The sequence below is a fragment of the Pseudonaja textilis genome, chromosome Z (genome assembly GCF_049901715.1).
Source record: "Pseudonaja textilis isolate UNSWEBS1 chromosome Z, rPseTex1.2, whole genome shotgun sequence".
NCBI lineage: Eukaryota > Metazoa > Chordata > Lepidosauria > Squamata > Elapidae > Pseudonaja > Pseudonaja textilis.
This window is the reverse complement of record NC_142008.1, coordinates 59,630,564-59,657,474: the sequence shown is the minus strand read 5'-3', so window position 1 is coordinate 59,657,474 and position 26,911 is coordinate 59,630,564. Positions and strand designations below refer to the sequence as shown.

At 37.5% G+C, this 26,911-nt stretch overlaps 1 protein-coding gene across 6 annotated transcripts in view; it reads left to right on the top strand.

Moving 5' to 3' along the window:
* Window positions 1-26,911, top strand: part of GLB1 (galactosidase beta 1) — a 169,978-nt gene that overhangs the window by 129,501 nt on the left and 13,566 nt on the right. The window lies entirely within an intron of this gene.

Sequence of the window (26,911 nt, the reverse complement as noted above, 5' to 3'; positions counted from 1 at the left end):
TTCCTTTGGAAATGTGAACAGTTGTTCAGATCATATAGTTCTTGTGGGCTTGCAAGAGGAGTATAGATACTCCCTATCATTCGTGGAATTTACATTATCTAAAGTACATTGGAAAGTATCAGTAGGTGTGTTCTTTTTGTTCTAATTGTAATCTGAAGACTTGCGGTCTGTGCCAACCCAGTTTTGATGCTGATTAGTTATGAAGTAATTTTCTCCTTTCCAATTCCTTAGTGTCTTTCCACATCAGGGAACAATATCCCAGTAAGTTTGTCATAAAAAATTGAATATCATTTATTTTACAATCATGTAAGTTTATTTTCTCCATGTCAACCCTTTTATGGATTGCCTTTGAATGGATTGATTATTCAGAATGCCAACTCTGACTTTGATGGCAAGGATTTGTAATCAGAAATATATTACTTTTATCAATTGAAATGTGTACAACTTGATATTTAAATGTTTTATATATGCACCAGTATTATTATTATTAAGAAAATATAGACATATAAATTAGTCACACTCTCTCCTAAAAACTCTTGCCACTTTTGGAGGCAAGCTTGCTGTGATACTACAAATTACAGTCTTAGTGAAAAATAGAAAAAACAGAAAAAGAGAGCATGGGTTTCTTTAAGGAACATAGCTTTCATGTGTTCAACTGCTTCACTACAGGATGTGGAAACTTGCAAATTATATTGTATTGTGAAACTTAAAATGTAAAAGTAAGATCAAAATCCTAAATTAAATTTATCTTACAAAGAATCTTTAAAAATTGAGCTTTAGAGGAGATGCTCAGGTATTCACAGCTTTTGCACTTGAGCTATTTCTGTTAATATTGTAAGCTACCTTCTAATGTTAATGGCAACACCTTTGGCTATTTGGGTAAATAATTTAGATAGTTTGAGGTTTGGGATGGTTCTTAATATGTGCAGTAGGATTTTTCCCAATGATTGTATCATTTGACCAAGTCTTAGAGATGACGTCTTTCTTCAGATAACCCCTTTTCAAATTTGCACTCTTAAGAGGTCAAAAACATGCACCTTGAAGTTCCTCACTCAGCAGTCCAATCATTGCATTTTGTACCAGTTAAAGGCATGTAGCAGGCATGTAGTAACTTCACAAAGAATGCATAGTAATTGTCTAATCACAGGTTACCATTTTGTTAACCACTATTGTTAGGTTTCCTTGTCCAGGCCAGAATACAATTAGTAAGCAGTTGGAGTAAATAGTATGCACTTCTATTATAAACATTTGATAATGCTTTTGACTCAAGTAATGCATCCATATTACATTTCTGAGGGAGAATATGCCATTTCAGATCAAGCTATTACCCAAATTCCCATTCCCTTGAATCCACTGACCTACAAAATCTCCACCTTATGATTCATTTTTAATATATTAAGCCATATCTATTCCATCATAGCACTGTTCTGACCTTGCTCAGCATTTTCTGATGCAGATACAGTATTATGAAGTAGACCTGAATGATCACTTCAACATGTTAATGACAAATAGCTTCAAATTTCTAATGAACATCCCTTTCCCAGTGAACTTATACATTGGTAAAATCACATCAGAGAAAATATGCTTTGCAACAATCTAGCACAAAGTTTTCAGATGTCAGAAATATAATCACCTATTATTTTTTCTTTCAAACAGTGTCTGTAAATAGAAGCAGAATAATTGCACAACATCAACCACACTTGGATCTCAGACTAAAAAAGATCTAAATCAGGGGTGTCAAACTCAATTTCATTGAGGGCCACATCACCTCAGAGGTCCGGGCGGGTGTTTCTGACTGGGTGTGTGTGGTCAACTGGCTGGGCATGGCCAGCTGACATTACTCCCCAAACTGCTGGCATGTTTCCTCTTCGTATTGGGTAGACCGGGCCGAAGCTATGCTGGCCTGATCTTTCATTTTTGCACCGAGTAGACTGGGTCAAAACTATGTTGGCCTAATCTTTCCTTTCTGCACTGGATAGACTGGGCCAAAGCTATGTGGCCTGATCTTTCCTCTCCGCACCAGGTGGACCAGGCCAAAGCTACATTAGCCTGATCAAGTAGACTGGGCCAAAGCTATGCTGGCCTGATCTTTCCTCTTCACACTGGGTAGACCAGGATGGCCGCGCAGGCCAGATCCAATCTGGGCTGGGTTCAGCCCACAGGCCTTGAGTTTAACACCCCGATCTAAATGATTTGTGACCAAATAATCAGCTATAGACTTCCCACACCAGTATATTGTAAGGCTGTCCCCATCTAAATAAACTGATTTAAAGTGATAAATTAAGTTCACTTGCAGGAATTTATCACCCTGGATGGGTGGTAAAGGCAGAGGGATGCTTCGGTGGTCGCGAGGAGAGTATAGTCTCCTCAACTGACCTGAAGAAAACCCCTCCATCCAAACTAAAAAGAGAACCACCAGCTTGGCTGAATCGAAGCTGGGAAGGCAGCTGAGATGGAAGTGAAAAAGAAAGGAAGGATCTTGTAACAGCGTGCTTAGTCTTGGTAAGAATCACTCCAATTTCTGCAGTGGAATTTTCCTTGGAAAGTGAGACTCAAAGGAGGAAATTAGCTGCGATTAACAATCGGGAGTGACTGTCAGATTTAGTAAAGAAAAAAAAGATATTGCAGCTAGAAGTAACTTTAAAAGTAAAGGACAGATTGGATTGGTTAACCCAAATTTCTGGACTGTATTTTTACTACTACTCAACTTGAAGAACTTTGGGAAACTACTGGAAAACAATCTTATTCAGAGACATATTGATTGTAGTTAATGTGTTTTAATTCAGTGAGTTTCACTCTCTTTCAATAATCCAATGTGCTTTTGAACATTCTGTTACAGCCTATTGTTTACAGTGTAATAGCAGCAGCCATCGGAGCAATAAATTCCTCCCACCCAGTAAATAACAGCTGCTAATAAAAAAATTAACCCTTTCCTTACAGACTCTTAATAATACCTTATTACTTTAATCAAACATTGATTAATTCATTACCTCAAAACTTACAACTTTTCTTCCTCATTACCTATATCAATGATTAGATAATCAATTTCTGTAAAATAATTTATTAATGGTTTAATTGATTTATTGTTTTAATTGATTAGTGTGATTAGAGAGTGTTTAGTGCAAATGGTGTGATTACTGATTAGTTTAAAAGATCATGTAATTTAATTGATTAGTAAAATTAGTGATTTAGTGAATTTAATTGAACAGTGTGATTAATGATTAGTGTAATTAATTGATTAGCGATTAATGTAACTAATTGATTAGGCTGATTGTTTCTTAGCAAAATTATTTGACTAGAGAGATTATTGCAATTGGTTGATTGGTGTGATATTGGCTATACTGATTACCCAAAGTTGTTTCATTAAGTAATTTAATCAACGTACCATCTTAACAAACCTATCATGCCAAGAAAAAAATCTAATGCCAAACCACAACCTAAAGAGAAAGTAATCCCCACGAATGAACCACAAGACTCCTGCACATGCCTTAAATGCTATAAAACTCTAAAGGAAAATGAAAATTCCATCAAATGTTCTCTATGTAACAAATACACTCATCGTGACTGCTTGGGATTACCTGAGTAAATGATTCAATACCTAGAATCATCCAATGAGTTTCCATATTTTTGCAAACCATGCAGACTCAAACTGGATCTGTTTGAAAGAGTTGATACCATAGAAACATGAATAACATCCCTTGACACTGTAGTAGCATCCCAGGACGCTTTAAAAGAAAGATTATCCAACCTTGAAAAAAAAGACACAATGCAAAAACCTGAACATCCAATAGTTACAAACCACATCTCTACCCAACAACCACAACCCAATCTACAACACAATCCACAACAAACCATAAATCAAACAAATAATGATATCCCAATCCTCATCAGAGAAGCTTTTGAGCTCAAATGGAAATGTCAAAATGCCATCTTATTTGGTCTAGAGGACATCAATGACGATGATGTCACAACTGTCCGAAACATCATCAGTGATTATCAAGCATCAACCATCTCCCCTGATGAAATACTTGACATTTCCCGCATTGGCCAAGAACTAAAATACAGACGGCTCTGTGGCCCCACGCTTCTGCAGCGTTGTTTGCAAAATGAATCAAGCAAACGTAAATTCATTTATACTATAAATTAACTTGCCAAAAGCAACACCAACCATAAGAACCTCCGTTCTCGCTCTGACCTAACCATATAGCAACATGCTGCTCCCCTGTACTCCACACAGAACTAAAAAAACATCTAGACAATGGAGAGAAGGACCTGTACATTGACTACCATGCTGACTGTATCAAAAGTAAGTCACACAACCTGCAACTCAGCTTTAACCTTCAACCACAACCCTACCTCAACCACTCCACTATCACCCAAGACTAGGCATGCATGCCCCTAACTACCTCAATTCCAACTACAGCTGGCCTTAAATGCAAGCTACTCAATGCAAGAAGCCTTGTGAATAAAATACCTGAATTTCTCCTCTTACTAAATATGGCTAAATTAGACATCATATTTGTCTGTGAAACATGGCTCAACGCATCTCTCCCTGACTCCATTACCACAGTAAGAGACTATCATGTTTTCCGATCGGATCATGAAACAAGTAATGTAAACATGTAAACAAGCTAAATTCACTACTAACATGGGCAACATCCTGCCCACACGCTTTTAACTTTCTTGGTGACTTCAATCTACCTCATATTAACTGGACCCTAAATGAATGTACAACTGAACCCATATATGCAACCTTCTACAATGTTGTTACAAATCTGGGACTGGAACAACTAGTAACCAACAATACTAGACTTAACAACTGCCTCGATCTCATCTTCTGCAATAGTTTGAATTTAATTTACAGAATACAAACTAAAGAACCCTTTTCCAACAGTGACCACAATATGATTGACTTTTGCCTCAACATACACCCACACAATAATCATCACAATGATGTAATCCCCAATTATAACTTCAAAAAAGGCAACTATGATCTTATAGACAACGATTTGTCATCCCTTGATTGGCAATCTTTATTCACTGGATGCAATACTGTTGAACACCATTACAACATATTCTTACTGGGAAGTCAAAAGAGCCATCAAACTATATGTACCAATAACAACTCCCAAAACAAAACAAAAAACAGACTACCCATAACAATAAGGAAACTCCAATCCAAAATGAGATCACTCTGGCGGAAAAACAAATCTGGTCATGTTGCCAACTTCAAAAGCCGATACAAAAATTTATGCCACCAGATAAAGACTGAATGCACCAATTATCACATTAAACAAATCTTCCACGCACCAATTCCACCCACACTTTTTACAATTTTGTAAACAACAAACTAGAAGACTCAAGGTCCATTCCACCCCTGATAGGACCTAATGGTAAAGACTGCAATGATGACACCATTAAAGCCAACATCTTTAACACATTCTTTGGCTCAGTATTCGTAAACAGCAATGGATCATGCCCAGTATTTCTTAGCCAAACCACAGAAAACTACAATGATCTAATACATATCGATTTTACAGAAGACAATGACGAAAAAGCACTACGCAATCTAAAACCATCTCTATCTATTGGCCTGGGTGGGATATGTGCCTACTTCTTAAAAAAGCTAACCACTGCCATAGCCGAACCTCTTAAGCATAATCTTTGAAAAATCTTTCAGGACCAGCTCCTTGCCTAACCTATGGTCACAAACCACAGTCATCCCCATCTTCAAAAAGGAAGACCCCAGCCTAGTTGAAAATTAGAGACCAATCTCCTTATGCTGCATCACCTGTAAAGTCATGGAATCAATTATTAACCAATCCATTATCCTCCACTTAGAGAAAAACAACCTACTCTCTAATAAACAATTTGGTTTCAGAAAAAAACTATCCTGTAATCTGCAACCCTTACACTGCAAAAACATATGGACTACACAACTCGATCAGGGCAAAACAATAGATGCAATCTACATAGACTTCTGTAAAGCCTTTGATTCAGTGGTACATGACAAACTACTCCTAAAACTAAAATGTTATGTTATCTCTGGACACCTGCATAACTAGATAGAAGCATTCCTGTCAAACAGACAACAAATGGTCAAAATTGGGAGTGTCCTATCAAATTCTGTACCTGTCCATAGTGATGTCCTGCAAGGGAGTGTTCTAGGACCAACTCTCTTCATACTCTACATAAATGACCTCTGTGATCATATTAAGAGCAACTGCGTTCTCTTCGCTGATGATGTAAAGCTGTTCAATACCACAGACAATACTGCTACCCTTCAAAAAGATCTTGACTATGTATCAGAATGGTCAAACAAATGGCAACTTCAAATCTCAACAAATAAATCCTCTGTCCTACATATTGGCAAAAAAAATATCAGAAAATAAAATACAGGCTGAATAGTCAAGATCTTGTTGATGATCCAAACTCTGTCAAGGACTTTGGAGTACTCATCTCTAATGACCTAAGTGCTAGAGCCCACTGTAACGACATAGCCAAAAAGGCATAAAGAGTTGTTAACCTAATCTTACGTAGTTTTTTCTCTGGTAATATTGCACTAATAACTAGAGCATAGAAAACATTTGCTAGACCAATACTCGAATACAGGTCATCAGTCTGGAAACCACATTACGTATCTGATATTAACACAGTTGAGAAAGTCCAGAAATATTTCACAAGAAGAGTTCTCATTGTAGAATACCTGATGCCACCAGACTCGAAATTCTAGACCTAGAAAACCTAGAACTATGTCGCCTTCGGTCCGATCTAAGTGTAGTATATAAATTCATACACTGCAATGTCCTATCTGTCACTTAATACTTCAGCTTCAACCATAACAACACAAGAGCAAATAATAGATACAAACTCAAGGTTAATTGCAACAAACTTGATTGCAGGAAATACGATTTCAGCAACAGAGTGGTCAATGTCTGGAATATGCTACCTGACTCTGTGGTTTCTTCCCCAACCCCAAAAACTTTAATCTTAGGCTGTCTACTATTGACCTCACCCCTTTCCTAAGAGGTCTGTAGGGAGTGTGCATAAGCGCACCAACATGCCTACCATCCCTGTCCTATTGTTTCTTTTATTTTTCTTATATGTACCCATTTCATGTATTCATAACTATGCATTTATATACCTATTATCTTGTAAGCGGTTGACAAATCTAAATAAATAAATAAAAATAAAATAAATAAATTCCTGTGCACACATTCTTTTCCATTTTAATAATTTTTTTAAAGAGAATTCTGTAAGAATTGTGTGATATAAAAACAGAAATCTTAAATGAATCCGTTGCCTAAAGTTACATAACTTTGAATACAAACCATATTTAACCATATTGAACACTGAGAGATGAAACAAGATCAATACAATACCACTCCCTCTCTACCATATGCCATTTATCTAATCCAGGAGTCTGCAACCTTAAACCCTCAAAGAGCCATTTGCACTTGTTTCCCACAGAAAAGAAAACACCGGGAGCCAATAATTTAACAACTGGTGTAACTGGGTGGGTGTGGCCAACTTAATGTCACTCAGTCCCACCCAGTCACATGCCCCCCCCAGCCACACCTACCCAGCCAGTCATTAGGACAGAGAACCGGTTGTTAAATTATTTACCACTTCTGGTCCCGCCTCATCCCTCCCCTCCCAATCACCTCTTGCCACACCTGATCTCGGGTGTGTTCTTCACCTTTTTCTCTGTCTCTGTCTCTCTCCTCTCTCTCTCTCTCTTCTCTTTCTCTCCTCTTTCTCTCTCTGTGATGAAAATCAGCCATTCAAGTATTCAGACAATTGAATACTAGAGATGTGAACAATATATAAGAGCTTTATTATGAAGCTTTTGCAAAAGGGAATTCTGCCCTTGGCAGAAGACCTGATTCCCAGGAAGGCTGGGGTTTATATACAGGTTCAAATATATAGTCTCTGCCCCTTTCCTGGGTTCACAATCTATCCAACTACATATCCAGCTACGCAACACCCCTGTTATTATAGCGTAACATCTGTTTCCTTGTCCTGTTTACCCATTTCCATTTCCAGTAATCCCCATCATTAACATGACACTGGTCAGCATAACCTGATGACCAGTAACCTATTTCACCAGTTTAGACCTGTGAATTACCACTACCTGGTGGTTTAACCATCTCCTTTTTCCTTGGTTTGGTTTGGTTATGTTACAACAATAGTTAACATAATTACATACAGGTGTACATTGAATACAGATACAAGAAATGAAGTTGATTATAATAACAATAATACAAATGAATAAGCCTTCCAACCAGGTAAAATTGATAATCAATAAGTCAATCCATAACATATCCTCTTAGTGTTACTCCAGGTTTAAATTCTACCTTATTTTTGTGTATATTTGTGTATACATATGTCTCTCCTGTGGATCCTAAAAAATCCACCACCATTAGAAAGATTATCATTCATCATATCATAATATGACTCCATTTACTTGTTTATATTCTTGGAGTTTGCTACTGCCATACCTGTCGTCATATAGCATATCGCATGGGATCCTCCTATTGCATATACAAATGCATAAGCATATAAGCCAAAAAATATAACTACCATCTAGGTATAATACAGGGGTGTCAAACTCATTTTCACCGAGGGCCATGTTAGTGTAATGATTGCCCTCAAAGGGCAACATGTAACTGTATGACAGTATAAATGTAATCAAATGTAACTACTCCTAAATGTTAATTCACTCTGAATTTATTATTTATTCAAATCACAAATATTACATATCCATTTGCATAAATGTAAAAAAAAAGGTTGCTACCGTGTTTCTCCAACAATACGGCCTCCACCAATAGGAAGGCCCAGCATGATTTCTAGGCATGAGGTGAAATTAAGCCCCACCCCCAAAATTTAGGCCTATTTAAACCATGCATTTCCCCACCATTTCTCACATCATTCGTTAGAACTACATGAGGTGAAGAGAAATGGGAAGGGAAGGGGGGGAGAAAACTTGCCTTTAGGAGTGCCATGCAGGTAGCCTAGGCTAGAATACCCTGATCTACTACCGATAGAACATCAGCCGAGAGAAGCTCCCCAAAGGCAGAGTGACCAGCTGCTTCTATCGGCTGGAAGAAGTGGCTGCCAACTTTGCCTTTGGGAAGCTTCCATCGGCCGATAGAAATGGCCTCGTGAGGGAGCTCGTATTAGTTGTCTTTGAATCTACCAGTGGGGCAGGAGAGAAGGCACACGTGTATCTGTGTCTGGATGGAAATTGTGAGATTGCGACAGAGAGAAAACGCCTTAGCCCAAATGTATTCTTGTTTTGCTTTCTTGGCCATTCTCTGATCAATCTCTCCAGGGCAGCTTTTAGCCTAAAATCGCCCAGGTCTCCCTCAGCTAAAAGAGAGGGGAGGTCTCCAAAGACCATCCTGAACCTCCACCATTTGAGAGGACCAAACTCATTGCTTCTCAAAGTTAGACCCACAAGTTTTTCAAAAGTTCTTCTGAACGCCTCCAACGTCCAATGAAATCAAGAAATGTCTCGTGATTGAACTCAATTTAAAAAAAAAAGAACCTACACCTCATCGCCAAGTCCCTGGTTTTACGGCTCCTCTCTCATCCCGAATTATGCCAAAATAAGGGATTCCGAGGCTGGCATTGGTTAATTGGTTAATGACGGGTGCTCTTTCAGGCGCTCAGAGAGAGAGAGAGAGAGGCGTCGCTGAAGTCATCAGACTTCCCCCAACTATTAGCAACGCCACCCGTGAGCTGTGGCAGGATTGCCTCGGATCATGTGCAGACTGCCTTCGCTGTTCAGCTCCCCCCCACCATGACTCAAGGTTCATACTAAAATTAGGCCTTTCCAACCAACCCCTGCAAATATTCGGCTCTCACCAGAGCAATAGAAAGGATGGTTTAGCTTCTCTCCTGCCCTTCTTCACTCCAGCTCCCTCCCGCCCTCCCATGCCATGGCGGTGACCCTTTCACACTCACCCCACTTCCCCGCCGCATTCCTACGAGGACCGCTCCCGCATCTCCTTTCAGGAGCCCGCCCGAACTCCCTTCTAAGGGTAGCCGAGCTCTGCTGCCTCCTCTTCCCTCCCTGGCAGCCCTCCCCGCTCCCCAAACCAGCGGCGGCAGCAGGTAAAGGGAGGTCGGCTGCCCTGGGACTTTGTTAGGGTCTGGCCTGGGGAGGGAACAGCGGCAGTGGGAACCCCACAGTTGCTGAGATCTTCCCTTGCCAGAAGGGTTTGGCTGACCTGGTGCAGGGACGAGGGCTAGTAGGGGTGGTGTTTGTGTGTGTGTGTGTGTGAGAGAGAGAGAGAGAGAAACTCAGCTTGTTTCCCTTCTGCTAAGAAAAGTTTGCAGCCGCTCTCCCATGCGCACTCCCCTTGCCATGAAGCCGTTTCTATTGGCTGATGGAAGCGGCTGGTGACTCTGCCTTTGAGGAGTTTCCATTGGCTGATAGAAACAGCTTTGTGACGAAGTGAGTGCGCGTGAGTGCTTGCCCCGAGGCCACTTCTACCGGCCGATAGAAGCAGCTGGTGACTCTACCTTTGGGGAGCTTCCAGTGGCAGCCTCATGGAGAGGTGAGTGCGGATGGGGCACTCTAGGTGGAGGTGTGCTTGGGGGAAGAAATTAAGTCACCCCTGTAAAGACGTCCTAGCCATTTTTTCGGGGCTCAAAAAAAAAAAAAAAGACCCAGCCTTATTTTATGAGAAACACAGTAGTAGCTCTGTTAATATAACATAAAAAATTTACTTTGTCAAGTTAAGAAACCCACATTACTCCATCAATCAATTATCAATCTATCCAAGTGAATAATAATAGAAAAACATCATCCAACATCAGTTATGATAATAACTTTGTTCAAATCCTTTTTGTCACAGCTAGGAGGGGCAGAATAACAGAATAAGTACAACCAACAATTGTGAGCTGTTAAGAACATATGTGACAGATGTAGCATTTCAGAAAAACAAATGGCTGCATATAGCCTTGAAGATTTGTCTACATAAACATATAAACGCATTACTACACATATAAAGTTATATTTGTAAATAACTCAAAATAACAAAATCAGGGATGTCTCAATTTACAACTATATTGTCTAAAGTTTTTAGGCGAAGTTCATGAGAAGATGCTGACTGTCCTGGAACACACAGAGTGGATCCCCTCTCCTCCATCATAATCCATTGATCATGTTCTAAAAATAACAAAATGTCAGCACAATCATTAAATTGCAGTTTAACTATTCTTCTTGATTGAAATACATTTTATTATATATTAATTAGGTTTAAAAAAATGCTTACTTATGCATTTTCTGGCTGAATCTTTGACACCGTTTTTCCGTAGACAGTGTGTCAATGTCTGGTTTTAGGTCTTGTGCTGAAGCAATCCATAGAACAGCGTGGAGGTTCTCATCAGTGATACGCGATCTATGCTTGTTTTTGTTTAGATTCATTATTGAAAACATCTGTTTGCACAGATAGCTGCTCCCAAACATAGACAAAACATGGGCTGCATGACGTTGAAGCTGTGGCATTGAACCAGGGGGTATTTTACAGTAAAAGTCCTGGATCACAACATTCTTGAACTTTGCTTTCAGGCTACGATTGCTTTGAAGCTCGATTAACTCCATCTGAAGGTGCTGGGGTGCAGTGCAGATGTCGGTGGTGAAAAGATGGCAAAGATGGCAAAGTCTGAGTGCTGTGCTTTAAAGTCAGAGAAGCGCCGATCAAACTCATTTATTAATCGGCTCACTTTGGTAGCCAACTGAGCACATGAAAAAACACTGGGAAATGAGGCTGAAATGCTTTGACAAACAGGAAAGTGAGCAAGATTGTCCTGTTTGACTTGGCACATCCACGGATCAAGTTTACGCTGGAAAGCCGTGATCATGTCGGACATCTGCATAATGACTTGTCTATGTCCCTGCAGCTTCTGATTCAGTTGGGCGAGATGCTCGGTTATGTCACATAACATAGCAAAGTCACACAGCCAGTTGGGATCTGACAGTTCAGACACAAATTTTCCTTTACTTAGCATGAAAAGAGCAATATCTTCCCTAAGTTCAAAAAATAGTTTGAGGACATTACTCCTACTCAGCACCATACTTCTGTATGGTACAGCACGTCTCCAGGCTCTGAGCCCATCTCCTGCAGAACAGATGGAACTGATGGTGATTCAGGCCATGCACTCGAATGAAGTTCACAGTTTTCATGACCATGGTCACTACATGATCCATCCCTAGCACCTTCCCACACAACGTTTCTTGATGAATGATGCAATGATATGTTACCAGAGGCATCTGACAATTACTTTTCAGCATTTTGTCTTTTATTAGTCCAACCAAGCCCGCTTTTCCTCCACACATTGCGGGTGCACCATCTGTAGTTAATCCCACCAGCTTTTCCCAAGGCAATGCATTTTTACTCATGCACTTCTCCACCATATCAAAAATGTCCTGTCCCAGCAGGACAGGACATTTTTGGTCCCATGCATGGTCCCATGCATGGCAGCTACATCCAACAACTCCTCAGTGACAGAGAGGTCCGACTTCACACCTCGAATAAAAATGGATAGATGCACTGTATCCGTGTTGTCTGTGCTTTCATCAAGAGCTAATGAAAAAGCTATGTAGCTACGTGTCTCTTGGGCCAGCTGCATCGACAGGTTTCCTACTAGTTCTGTAACTTGGTCCACAATGGTGTTCCTTGATAAACTGATATTTTTAAAAGTCTGTATCTGGTCGGGGCACCAGACCTGCTCACAGACCTTCAGCACGCACTGCTTCAAAAACATGCCCTCTGAAAAACACTTTGAAGCTCGGGCGATTTCTTCTGCAACAATGAAGCTAGCTTTCACTGCTGCAGTGCTTTTGGTTGTGGCTTTCGTGAACACATTCTGCTGCAATTGTAGTTTGCTTTTTAATTCTTCAACATCTGTCATTTTTCTGAAAGGCTAACTTTGGCATACTTAGCTCCGTGTTTGGTTTCAAAATGCCGACGTAGATTGTACTCTTTGACAACCGATAATGCCTTGTAACATAAAAGACATACCAGTTTCTCTCCTTGAAGCACAACATGTATTCACCTTCCCCTCTTTCTTGAAACATCCTTCCATCTGCATCGACTTTCCTCTTCCTGGACATTTTGGGATCATTTGTAATTCCACATAATTCAACTTGCAGAAAATAACAATGATGCGGATACACTGTAACCTAGTGGCGGGATGTCGACAATTCGCTGGTAACATAATTGGTATGCATTCTGGGAAATGTAGTTTGTGGTCAATGCCCTCTTTTGCTTTATTTATTTAAAGACAATCGGAACTTTGTAGCTCTCACGGGCCACATAAAATGACGCGGCGGGCCCTTGAGTTTGACACTTGTGGTATAATACTTGTCCCATTGCATTTATCTCTTCTACTTCAGTGCAAAAAAACACATCCTCAGTAGGTAAAGGATTATATATATTATATCTTTATCCTGTTTCTTTTCCGGGTACTTATATTTTACATGTTCATAAGCTAGTAAAATTGCAAGGCTCTAATTGGAGCCTTAGGATCTTTAGGGTATCCAGTTCCTACATCTACCACTCCATATAAATGGAATGTCTCCACACAAAAACATAAGCTTCAACTGAGTACTTCTTAATACAATATATTGGTAAAATTAGTCCTTCCTCCAAAGTTTTAAATCTCATGTAGGAAGGTGAATAAGTACCATATAATCCAACACATTGATTATACAAAACTTCCAGTCTTCTTAACACATCCCTATGACTGGTGACTACATCATATTTGCGATTACACTTTGTATACCTACCTAAAGGTAATCAATCATCCAAGATGGATTTTATCTGAGCTGTGGATTCAGTTAGTGTCAGTGGTGTTTGCACCTGGTAATTATCACTGTCGGGTTCAGTATGGAAACATAGCTGCTGTCATAGGATAACTAGGCAATACATCAGGAGCCTCCATTCCTACTCCAAACAAGGCAATAACCACTGTTAATATCAACTTCATGTTGCAATGTTATAAATGAACTAGGCCCCCCTCCCACCTTAGCGTCTGTAGTTTATATGTCAAAACTTACAACCGGTTGTTGGGGTCTTACATCCACTTCTTCCTCCTTGTACCATAGCCATCATCTACACCAGTCTATTATTTTTTTCTCAGTAAAATTGACAACACAATATAAAAGTGTATTACTCCCAGCCAAATGAGCAACTCAATCTCTCAATGTCCCATCAACTAAGGATACATGTAATCTTAAAAATATAAGTTGAAAAGGATTTTATGCACCTTGCTTCACTGTCCATTCAGAGGGTCGTTTGTCCAGATTGTTGTTTCAGTGATCAGCAGGATTCAGCAAGACCTGTCCCAGACTTGGCTATTTGCTCACATCAGCTTTTTATCCAGTCACCAGGTTGGAACTTATGAACAGCAAATTAGGGAGGGAATCTCGATAGACAGCAAATTGAACTAGCAGTCCTTTTTTCCTGAGGTAAGATAAAGAAAGGGAGAACCCAAGTATACAGTTATTGACAAAAAACATCTTGTGCCATATTATGGACTTTCCAGGTATGATATTCCAAACATCATTTCATATGGTGAAATACACACATCTTTCTTAGGGATAAGGACAAACATTTCATCCAGAGAACCTGAAGTGCCAATATTAACCTGTTTACTGATTCTTTTAAAGCCACTCACCTCTATATCTATGTGGCAATTAATCCCCAATTACTCCATTCCCTATCGTACCGTCTGGACAGTGAAATGTGTGCTTCTATCACAGTCAGTAGATTCAATCAACCCCTATCTAGGTATTATATTATTAGTACAGTCATTTGAGCACTTGCTCTTGCACACAGAATCACTATAACCCATTTATTCAAGTGATCTACTATTACCAGAAAACATTTCAATATTCCACTGCTGACATTTCAGTGTAATCAGCCAAATGATCAGATCTCTTCCTTCTACTACCTCCTTCCGCATGACCCTTTTCTTTATTTGTATACAATGTATAAATTCTCCCCACTTGCATGGCTATCATTTACATGCCTCTACAAATATATTCTCTTCATATAATGTATAAATGCTAGTTTCCAAATAAGTTCACTCAGCACTGTCTCGATTATATTCCTCATAATAGATATATTTTGATGGATTTCAAAGATCAGTCATTGTGCAGGGTGCCAAGATGTCTGACTGACTGGGCAGCGTTTATTCTTTTATACCATTTTTACAAGCAAGGAAGAGTAGCATAGATACAGCATTAGGATTGGAGAATAGATCCCACATGGGTGAAACCTCTCAACCACATTGGTACAACCTCCCAACCAATTCTTAAGACTAGTAGTGATGTTAGTAAATGGATCACCTATATGTCTGGAAAGTCCAGGACTTTCCACCTTCAACAAGATATAGGGGATGAGATCATGCAAGTAGCCAAAAGGCCCCATATAGGTTTTAAGCATTGCTGTTTGCTGCTAGCATCTATCATCATCTATAGGATCTGAGTAGCTACTACATTTCACTCTTTTTTATCTTGTTTAGACAAAACATAGTCATAAGAGAGGTTAGTAAGAGACATATAATAATCCGTAGAAGAGCACACTTGCAGTTGTTTATACAGGGCATATACTTGACCCTGAGGCAATGTAGGAGAGATTTGAGGGTGAAAAGCTGTGATACATATGTTGCAAAGAGAAGGGAGACATTGAACAAAGCAGCACCCACTAATTAAAGCACAAATAATGACCACATAACGTAAATTTTTTCCCATTAAGCCTGTGGGCAATCAAGCCCAAAAGCTTTCCCACCAAGATCCTAAATTACCAATTTTCAAATCCAAGGCCAGATTGTGTAAAATATTAAGCTGGTGCTGGGTGGTTCATGACCCAGCAAACAAATTAAAACAACATAGATTTTGTAGAATAGCCTTCCTCAATGCTTGCATCTCGTGGTTGATTGTGGAGATAGCTGAAGAAATAGCATTAATTATTTTTGCTAAATTACATGCAACAGAGTTAATATTAAGGTGAGCACAAGCAGCAATTGCTTGCATGCCCACTATAAACAAAGCTAGCAGTACATATTCTGCTTTATTAAGTAAGTAAGGCTGTTTCAGAGTCACAAATACTATCTAATGTGAGCCCTCGTCAAGAACGATTAGAATAATAATTGTTGTTTAGAAAGCAAAACAGGAATCAGCCAGCTGAGGCAGCATTGCACTTCACTAATATTAGCAGGAATATAATTAAAAGTTTCTTGACCACATGTAAAAACCCGTCTTTCCTGCAGCCAAACATGAGCAAAGTGAAAAGAAGTCTCTTCCAAAGCTGTGCAATTCAGAGTAGGTGAGCTAATGTGATGACAGTGAGGTTTTTTACATGAAGATGTACAATTAATTACTTTTGCGCAAGTTATATTTACACGGACTGCTACCGTTGAGGTGTGTAAAGCAATTGCATAATAGGCAGAAAATCCTGAAGTTTTGAATTACTACTGAAGGAGTGCAGACAGGAACTAAACACGTAAAAATCAAATTTTCCATATCATAAGTTTCAGATAAGCAAAAACATTCTGTGTGATGTTAGCCAATTGCACCCATAAGTTTTACTTCATTCATTGCTCAAGTGAATGTTTGTGTGAAATGACAGCCACTGATGCAAAAGGACAGCTTTAAATAATCAAACATAAGCAAATGAGCCCGGATTGGACACTGTGCCATCTGTAAAGTCAAATTCCTGGGATTGGATCCGGGGATTGGTGCCACAACATCCTTGGCTGGGTGGGCAGTCGGACACAACAAACTGAAATCCACAAAGGTCCTGTAGAAGCAAGCACAGCAGCACAGCCTGCCCCCTCAATTAATTTAAGGTACATTCAATTAATTTAAGGCAAATGGAAACATTAAATTGCATTCATTTGAGTTAAAGTAAATAATACTTTTAAAACTATTTTTAGAGACCCTTTCCCTCCTTTTTTATTTATTTGTGGAGACAGGCCTTAAATGACTGATGAGCATGTTCCATTATGGCTATATTCCAGGTTGTACGAAATTGCAAAAAAGCGGAATATGTTGTAAAAAAGAGGGTTTGTCTAGTAAGTAACATCCATTTGCCAAAATTGATGATGAAACAATCTGCTTGACTTGAGTAACTGGAATATGGCAAGCTTGTGCCAGGCCTCTAGCATTTTGATGGAAAAAAGAGTGACTGAAAAAAAAAAATCAGCAAAGCTATAGCCTTAAGAAAGAGGCCCAGATAGGAGCAAGTGACTATGTATGTAAGAAATATCTTTGGTCTTGTAGTAGTTGTTGCAAAATTAAAAATAAGGTCAAAGGATTAGGGACAATCCTGGGCGTAATATAAGCACTTGGAAGATTAAAAGAAGTTAACACACATAATAAGAGTCATAGAGTAAAGCGAAAGGCTGTTGAAAAAAGTTTTGAAAGTTAAAATAGCAGGACACTTTCAAAGTATCATCATGACGATCCTTTTTCTTTAAACGTTATTGGTTTTTAAAAACAAACATAAACAAACAAAACATAAAAACATCAAGCTATCTTCCATAGGTGTACTTACAGTGTGCCGGTTGGTTTACAAATTGTTTTGTGCTTCCATTTCGTAGTCTTCAATTACAATTACATTACATATAATCTCATATTGTCAATCAAAGATAAATACCTTAGTATCATTATTAATCATTTGACTATACTTTTATTCATTCATGTTTTACAAGATAACCATAATTTACTTAATTTATTTTATAACAGTTCATGTTATCATCCCAAATCTATCCTAAAATCATTTTGTAGTTATAATAAGAAAAAACTACATCTTTATTACTGTACTTTGTTGTCTAACCATTGATAGAAAAGATCCCAAATTTTATAAAATTGTTTATCCTCTTGTTCTCTAATTTCAAATTTCAATCTACTCATTTCAGCACATTCCAATATTTTCTTAATGATTTCCTCCTGTGATGGTATTTTCTCATTTTTCCAGTTTTTAGCAAATACAATCCTAGCCGCTGTTAATACATTTACAATCAGGTATTTCAAGTCTTTACTATATATTTCAGGTAAAATTCCCAATAAAAATATCTCTGGTTTCAAGTCTATATGTTTTTTCGTCATTTTTTCCAACCACATGTGGGTTTTAGTCCAGTATATTTTAGCATCCGCACAAGTCCACCACATATGGTAATATGAGCCAGGTGTCTGATGACATTTCCAACATTTTTCGGATTTATTCTTGAACATTCTTGCTATTCTTGTCGGGGGGAAATGCCACCTGTAAAACATCTTATACAAATTTTCTTTATATGCTGTTGACATTGTCATTTTATAATTTTGAGACCACAGTTTTTGCCATTTCTCTAAATCGATCCCATATCCAAAATTCTTCCCCCAAGCAATCATAGTTTCTTTAACTTGTTCTTCTTCTAGTTTAATTTCTAATAGATATCCATATAATTTTTTAATCACCTTTTCATCAGTACCTGTCAAAATCTTACCTAAGTCAGTCAGTTTATCATAGAAACCTTCTCTTTTAGAATCTTTATCATACCTTGAATGTATTTGCGCATATGAAAACCAGTTCATCTTTATACCTTGTTCCTCTAGTTTTTGCATAGATTTAAGTTCACCCTTTTCATTCAATATTTCACCATATATGTTTGTTCCTTTTTGTATATTATAGGATATGAGAATGCTTCAATAGTCGATAACCAGACTGGGATTTTCAAATAACATTGTCTTTTAATCTTCTCCCAGTTTAACCACAGAGACTCCCGTATATAATGTCTTCTAAAATACCCCTGTGTTTTAGTTCCTTTGTACCATAAAAAAGCATGCTACCCCAACAACAGATCATGTCCTTCAAATGTCAACAATCTAGCATTTTCTAGTGTTATCCATTCCTTAACCCACGTCAGATTTGTAGCTTGGTAGTACAATTCCCAATTAGGCAAACCAAATCCTCCTCTAATTCTAGCATCTTGCAAAAGTTTTAACTTTATTCTCGCTTTTTTACCTTGCCATATATATTTCAACACAATTTTATTTAAATCTTCAAAGTAGTCTTTTCCAAGCCTAATTGGAATTGTTTGAAACAAATATTAAATTCTGGGTAATATATTCATCTTGATTGTTGAGATTCTCCCTATTAGTGAGAGTTGTAAGTTTTCCCATTTTGCCAAATCTAGCGCTATCTGCTGTTTAAGTTTAATATAATTATTCTCTTTTAATGTACTACATCTTGCTGTCAAATATATCCCTAAGTACTTGATCTTATTCGTGACTTCAATTTTCAGTAGGTCTGCCAGTTCTTCCTTTTATCTTAATAGCATATTCTTTGTCAAAATCTTTGTCTTATCTTTTATTTATTTTCAAACCAGCCACCTTTCCATATGTCTCTATCTTTTCTATCAATTTTGATGCTGTTTCTAAAGGGTCTTCTAAAATGAAAACCAGATCACAGCTCACAAATGCTCACAGCTTAAATTCTTCCTTTTTGATTTTCATTTCTTTTATATTCTTTTCATCCCTAATATTTCTGTTTAATACTTCCAAAGTTAACACAAACAACAAAGGTGATAGTGGGCACCCTTGTCTTGTTCCTTTTCTTATATTAATAGAGCCTGTCAGCTCTCCCTCTATCATTACCTTTGCCGTTTGCTTATATTATATAGCTTCTATTGCTTGGATAAATTTTCTAGCAAAACCCATCTGTTCCAACAGTAATAACATGAATCGCCAATTCACATTATCAAATGCCTTCTGTGCATCTAGAAATATCAGAGCCATTTGTTTTTCAGGATGTGCCTCATAGTATTCCAAAGTATCCAAGATTACTCTCATATTGTCTTTGATTTGTCTCTTTGGCAGAAATCCATTTTGATCAGAATGGATAAAATTATTTAAATATTTTTTAAAGTCTGTCTGCCAATATTGAAGCAAAGATTTTATAATCTGCATTTAGTAAAGAAATGGGTCTATAGTTCTTAATTTGTAATGGGTCGGCCTCCTCTTTAGGAATAAGTGTAATATAGGCTTCTGACCATGATTTAGGTATCTTCTTCTTTAACATAACTTCATTCATAACTTCTAGCAATGGAAGATTCAACGATTCTTGTAATGTTTTATAAAATTCTGCCGGAAGTCTATCTGGGCCTGGTGCCTTGCCATTATTTTGCTTCTTGAGTACTTCAGTTAACTCCATCATCGTTATGTTGCTTTCTAACATTTTTTCAGTCTGTTTAGGTATCTGAGGTAAATTGGCATTCTGTAAGTACTGCTTAACTCTTTCTTCATCAATATTCTCTTGCATATATAATTTCCCATAGAAGTCTCAAATGATTTCCTTTTTCTCTTTGCTACCATGGCAAACTTGGCCTTGGTCATCTATTAATTGCAATATTTTCCTTGATTCTTTCTCCTTTCTCAATTTGTATGCTAACCATCTACCTGGTTTGTTTGCGTCTTCAAAGTAGTTCTGTTTAGCACCTCTAATTTTCTGTGCTAATTCTTCTTTTTCTATTTGACCCATTTTGTGTTTAATTATATCCATTTTAGCTTGATGTCCTTTTCTGTGGCATTTTCTGTAGCTCTTTTTCAAGTCTTTTATGCTCATCCTCTAGGGCCTTAGAGGCTAGCCTTTTCATAGTATTCCTTTTCCTTGTATAGTCTATTATCAAGCCTCTAACATATGCCTTCATTGTATCCCATACATTCTGAATTGATGTATCTTCTTTTTTGTTTTCTCTAAAGGCCAATTCTTTCTCCATCCACTGTGTGAAGTCTTTTTCCTTTAAAATAGTATTATTTAACGTCCATCTAGATCTTCTTTTTTGTCCTTTCCATTTAATTGTCATTGGATTGTGATCTGCCCAAGTACTTGATTCAATATTTATTTCTTGAATGTTAGGTATTAATTCTGTTGACATCCATATCATATCTATTCTGGACCATGATAAGTGTCTATTTGAATAGAAGGTATATTGTTTAGTTTTAGCATTTCTTTCTCTCCATGTATCTTTTAAATTTATTTCATCTACCATTTTAAAAAAAGATTTAGGGAGAGTCTTTCTGTTTTGCTTTGTTGTTTTCTGTGCTGTATAGTCCAATTTGTTGTCTACAATTCCATTAAAATCTCCCATCATAACTATATTAGCATAGTCCAGTTCAATTATTTTCATATGTAGTTTTTTGTAGAATTCTTCTTGTTTGTCATTCAGAGCATATATTGCAATCAAGAGTGTTTTCATATTATTGTCCATTATTTCCACCATTGGTATTCTTCCATCATCATCAGTATAAATCAAGTTTGCTGGGGTGGTCTCTTTAATATATAAAACCACTCCTCTTTTCTTACATTAGGTCAGGGAAGTAAATATTTTCCCTAATTTTGGCTGTACCAACAATTGTTCATATTGTTTTTTAATATGTACTTCTTGTAGACAGATTATATCAAATTTTAATTTCTCCAATTTATGAAAGGTTTTCCTTCTTTTAATGGCTGAGTTAAGTCCATTTATATTAATTGTAATCATTTTTTCCTCTTCCATGGTTATATTTTATAGTTAGGTTTAGCAGCTCTCATAGATCTTAATTCACATTGTTCTTTGGCTTCCACCTTTCCACCTACTGCACCTTCTTCTTTTTCAGTCGCCATTTGGCAGTCCTCTTGGAATTCAATTAATGAGATCTCTTTTTCTGCCTCTTCCTCTTTCCTTCCAAAAAGTTCTGTATAAAATAATTCCGCTTTCTCAATTGAGTCAATTCTGTGTCTCTGTTCTTGTCATGTGAACATTAAACCTTCTGGAATCAGCCATCTATAATTCACCTCTTTTTTAAGTAGCATTTTAGTCAGGAATTGGTATTCTCTTCTCATCTCTCTCACTCTTCTGGGTATTTGTTTCAAGACCACAATCTCCTTGTCTTTGTATTTCAATGTTTTCTCTTTTGCCACTTGCAATATTTGCGTTTTAATGGTTTTCTTTGTAAATCTAATGTGAACTTCTCTTGGTAAGCTACTTCCAATCACATATCTTGTGAAAACTCGATAAACCTCATCTATTCCATCCATCATCTTCTCTTATTTCCAAAGCTTCAGCCAGTATTTCTATCATTATCTGAGCTAGGTTTTGTCCTTTTTCTTCCTCTACATTTTGGAATCTAAGATAGAATTCTGATCTATCCATTTCCCATCTCAACATACCACTTTTATCTTGTTCAACCACCGTTAATCTATTATCAATATCTCCAATCTTCTTGTCTCTTTGTTTATCTTCTTCTTCAATTTTTTGGAATCTCTCATCACACTTCAACATCATTTGTTGGATGTTCTCCACTTTTTCATTGATTTTCCCTATTCTTTGCTCGATGTTCTCAGTTCTTTGTTCAATGTTCCCTGTTCTTTGTTTGATGTTCTCTATTCTCTTTTCAGTATTCTCTGATCTTGCTTGAATATTTTGAATTCCTTGCAAAATCATCTGCAGAGTCACTTTTTCTTGTTCTTTTTCTTGCTTTAACATTGTCTGTATTGAACGTTGTCCTCCAGATGGTGGAGAGGAAGAAGCAGAAGTTGAAGAACCAGGAGCTGTAAATTTCCTACTCATTTTAAGCAATTCAAAATCTTCAGGTTCTTCTAAACCTTAATCCAATTGTGAAGTAACCAATTATAGTTCAAAATAAAAATAGTAAAAAAAAGAAAGCCCAATAATAATAATAAAAAAGGGGAAAAAAAGAAAAAAAAAGAGAGGACAAAATTTCTTCAGGTTCTTGTATATCTTAATCCAATCAATAGTAGGATAAAGAAAAAGAGCTTAAAAAGAAAAAAAAAGAAAGGGGAAAAATTCTTCAGGTTCTTCAACATCTTAATCCAATTGAAAGGTCTCAAATTAAAAAAAGTGCATCAGAATAAGCCAAAAAGGTAGATGAAAAAACAAAAATACCAGGAAAGGAAAAGAAAAGGCTTTTAAGGCTTTCCCTTTAAAATAAAAAGCAAATGTAGAGATTGGACTTCCCCCCCAAAAAAAGAAAGAAAAACAAAGACAAGCTCCAACAAAGTCAAAGATCCAAATAGCTATTGCAAAAAAAAAAAAGATAAAAAAAATGCAATAAAGCTGGTGAGGAGGGATAGCACAACTTAGGAAAAGTAAAAAGGGCACACTGCACTTTATTTAAGTATCCAAGGCCCTTATTATAGCTCTCTTCTCCAAAAACTAACACCTTTTTTCCCCCTACATTTCAACACCAGACTCCAGCTGTTGATAGAAACCCAGAAGGGCACCTGTAATAATACACTCTCATGCTCTTCCCTCTATCTTATCAAATAGCAATGTCCTTGAAAAAGAGTCTCAGTTCTTTCTTTCTCAGCTTTGTCTGGTCACAGGGAAAAGAATATTTTCAAGCCTCTAGTTGGCAGTGTTACAAAGTTTCTTTGCTCTCACTTTCCCCCCTTTTCCGAGCAGGATATAATGAGAATTAATCAAGAAAAAGATTTTTTTTTAAATGAATTAACTAAAGGGAGCCTCTTGCCTAAAGTATTGCAAAATCAAAAAGGATCTTAGAGTAAAAAAAAAGTTCCCACCACTCTCTCTTTCTGCTCTCTTTCATTTCGGAGCTTTCCCAACTTCAGCGGCTTTAATGGCTGCCTTTTTGCCGCTGGTAAGAAGAGCTTCTCCTGGATCTACCAGGGACTTTGCAGTATACCTGGGATCAACAGGATGCGCTCTTCACTTTCACCGTCTCTTCGGGACGGTTTAGATAGACCGTCCAGGAGCAAAGATATCGGCAGCGATCTCAGACCTCCAAGATCGCATGCCGTATCATCGTGACGCCAACTCCGCCCTCCATGACGATCCTTATAAGGACAGGAAAGGAAGAAGTCATTAAGCAAGTAAGCCAAAGTTATTTAGGCAAACAATACAACTTACATAGTCAGGTAAAGAACATTGAAGAGAAAAGTTTTTCTAAAAATAAAATTGAAAATCAGATTTACACAGCTCCACCATTTATACCTTACTGCACTTTATCAAAAATTACAAAGAAAAAGTTATTTGCAAGGCCCATTGTAAACCTTTCATGATTTTACCTGTTGTACTAGCAATAGTCATGCATTCTTCACATTCTTGTTGTAAACCCTCCAAACAAGAGTCAAATTTTAGTGTCAATTCTCTGCTTTAATCAAAATATGGATTAAGAGCATGTACAGAGTGCAGCTGATTTTAAATTTTGATTCCCCTTGCTAAAACTGGGAACTGAGCCATCTTCAAAGATAATTGTTTCAGGCACTGCCAATCTGGGAACTGAACCACCTTTACAGGTAATGTTCCAGGCAAATCGCCAATCTCAGCCTAGCTATCTAAGGCTCCTTTGTATTTCTCCAGCAATGACTACGTTTGTATGTAACCTATATAAAAAAATTACTTTCCAGCCCTGCCTTACTCAAAGCAGAGAGAAAAGAAAAAAAAACTGCCAAAGTGATCAAAAGCCTCATTCTCCCCCCCCCTCCTCCTGCCTCCGCCTTTACAAGGCAAAAAGTTAACAACCAGCAAAGGGGGGGGGGGGATTTTAAAATACTACACAGAAATCTCACCCATTTTTTCCACTCAACATTCTTCTCACCAATAAATTACACACAAATAATTTTCATCACCAGTAAAGCACACACAAATACACACACAAATAATCCTCTCTTTCCAGTAAAGCACATACATTTTTCCATGGGATCTTTGTCATGTCTGGACCATTCTCATTTCCTTGCACACACGATTTCTTACTCTCCTTTCAATCTGGAATGGGGTCAACACACAAACATTTACACCAACTTTTTTACCATCAACATGCACATTTACACTGTAATCATACTGCTCACATACTTACAGACACATTCTCACACACAACATTTCCAGAGCTGAGGAGGTTTTGTCTCTTTAAATCTCTACATTTTCTTTTTTTGGACAACCTATAGTTTGTTCTCAGAGCACTGGGATAATTCAAGGAGTGATTCCAATCACAAAGGTGATTGTGGGCCCGAATCACTGCCTTCCACGACTCTAAGCCCAATCCAAAAAGCCAATTCAATTCTCTGGCTGCCAAACATGTTACAATTAATTCATTTTGAGATACAGCAGTTCCAATTGGGGCTATACACAGGTAAAGGATTTTTCTCTTCAATTCAATCCTATTCAATTCTGTGTACAATTATTTTACAGTATTATACATACACAACTAAGTTCTCTGCATGCAATTATTATACATTATTATACATACACATCTAAAAAGTTTTAATGAAAATCACATCCTGAAAACAATAGTAAACATTTTCTTCTTCTCTTAGTTCTTTCTACCACACATAACAGCATAAAATAACCATATCTTCTTTGATCAGCCCCAGTGTACTTTATGGAGGGGCTTTATTTTAAACACGGATCTGTGTCTCATTCCATGCTTCTGAACAGCAGATCTAAGTGGGGACCATTGAAATCAATGGGGCATGCCTTCCACATTCACCTCTGCCATCCAGTGCATCAGAAAATAGAAGTTGCCCGCATTCTAGTTACATCCATTGTTCTATTTTCTTAAGCACTAAATAATTAAAAAGATTAAACATAAAAATTTTAAACAAATATATTTATGTGTCTTTGTCCTGGGTTTCTAGCTTGAATCTCTCCCCCTTTTTCTAATTGTTCCTCTAATACTTGCCTTATGGGTGTGTACAATGGCCTTGGAGAATCAAAAGATTTAGCCTGCTCAAAAGGAGCTGAAAGTCCAATTGGAGAAGATTTCGAGGTGATAATTTTTACCTGATCATAATCAGGAGGGGACTTGACAAAAATGCTACTGTTTTCTTCTTCCCAGTCTATGTTTTGGCTGGCAATCCTCTGGCCATGCCATCCTCCACTCCTCACACAGGATAACTTTAACTTTCTCTGTATATTCATCTTTCATCAACAAATACTGTAATTTCCCCACTTGAGGGGAATCACATATCCACATACACAGTGCATTTTTACCATTGCCATCCTGGCTTCTAAGTCAGCTAAACTATCACCTCAAGCTTCAGAGGACTATAAAGCTGCTGATTTAAGGCATATAATGCACAAGTCCAACTTAAAATACTTTCTAGCTAGCCAGAACAAAACTCCATCTCTTCCTTGAGAAGCAATGCTTGAGAAGCAATGCTTTCCCCAAGGAAATATCCACTAGGCCACCACCACCTTCCCACTTCTGGGCTAAAATCCTCCAAAGCCTTCCCCTTATCTGGGTAATATTAGGTTCAAAAAAGTGTAATTATTTATTCTAGGCAATCCAGAAATCTCCTCAATTCCTTCAGTTCTACTATTATCATTAATCACCTGTCTTAAATATTTATCCCTCTTGCTACATATTGTTGTTCATAACTCCTCTCCATTTTTTTAAATAAACAAACAATATTCCTTAGGATGTGTTCAAAATACACAGACATAAAAACATAAAAGGTGTAAAAAAAAAACCTCAGAAATAAAGCAACCATCTAATTGAGGTATTTTGTGTCACTGCTCTGAAGTATATTTGAATCAAACTAAAATCAAAATCACACTTCAGAACTGGAAAGAAAGCATTCCCTTTTTCTACTTCTTTCCTTCAAAGCAAAAGTCCTTGCATAACGAGTTGACGGAAGGGGGATAGAGGGAGGGAAAATATTTTAACTACACAAAAGTGTCCCCTCCTTTCTCCATTCCTCTTAACAAAATACTTTTCTCCGTTTCTCCTTCGCTCTCTAGATTTAGTAAATCACACGTATTTCCCATACATATCTTTCCCATTATGGAGTATTTATATACATTTGTCTTAACAACAAAAACATCGAAACCTTGCTGCTTTTATACAAAAGGAAATCTCTCTCACTGTGGTGTCAGCACAAAGTTTTCA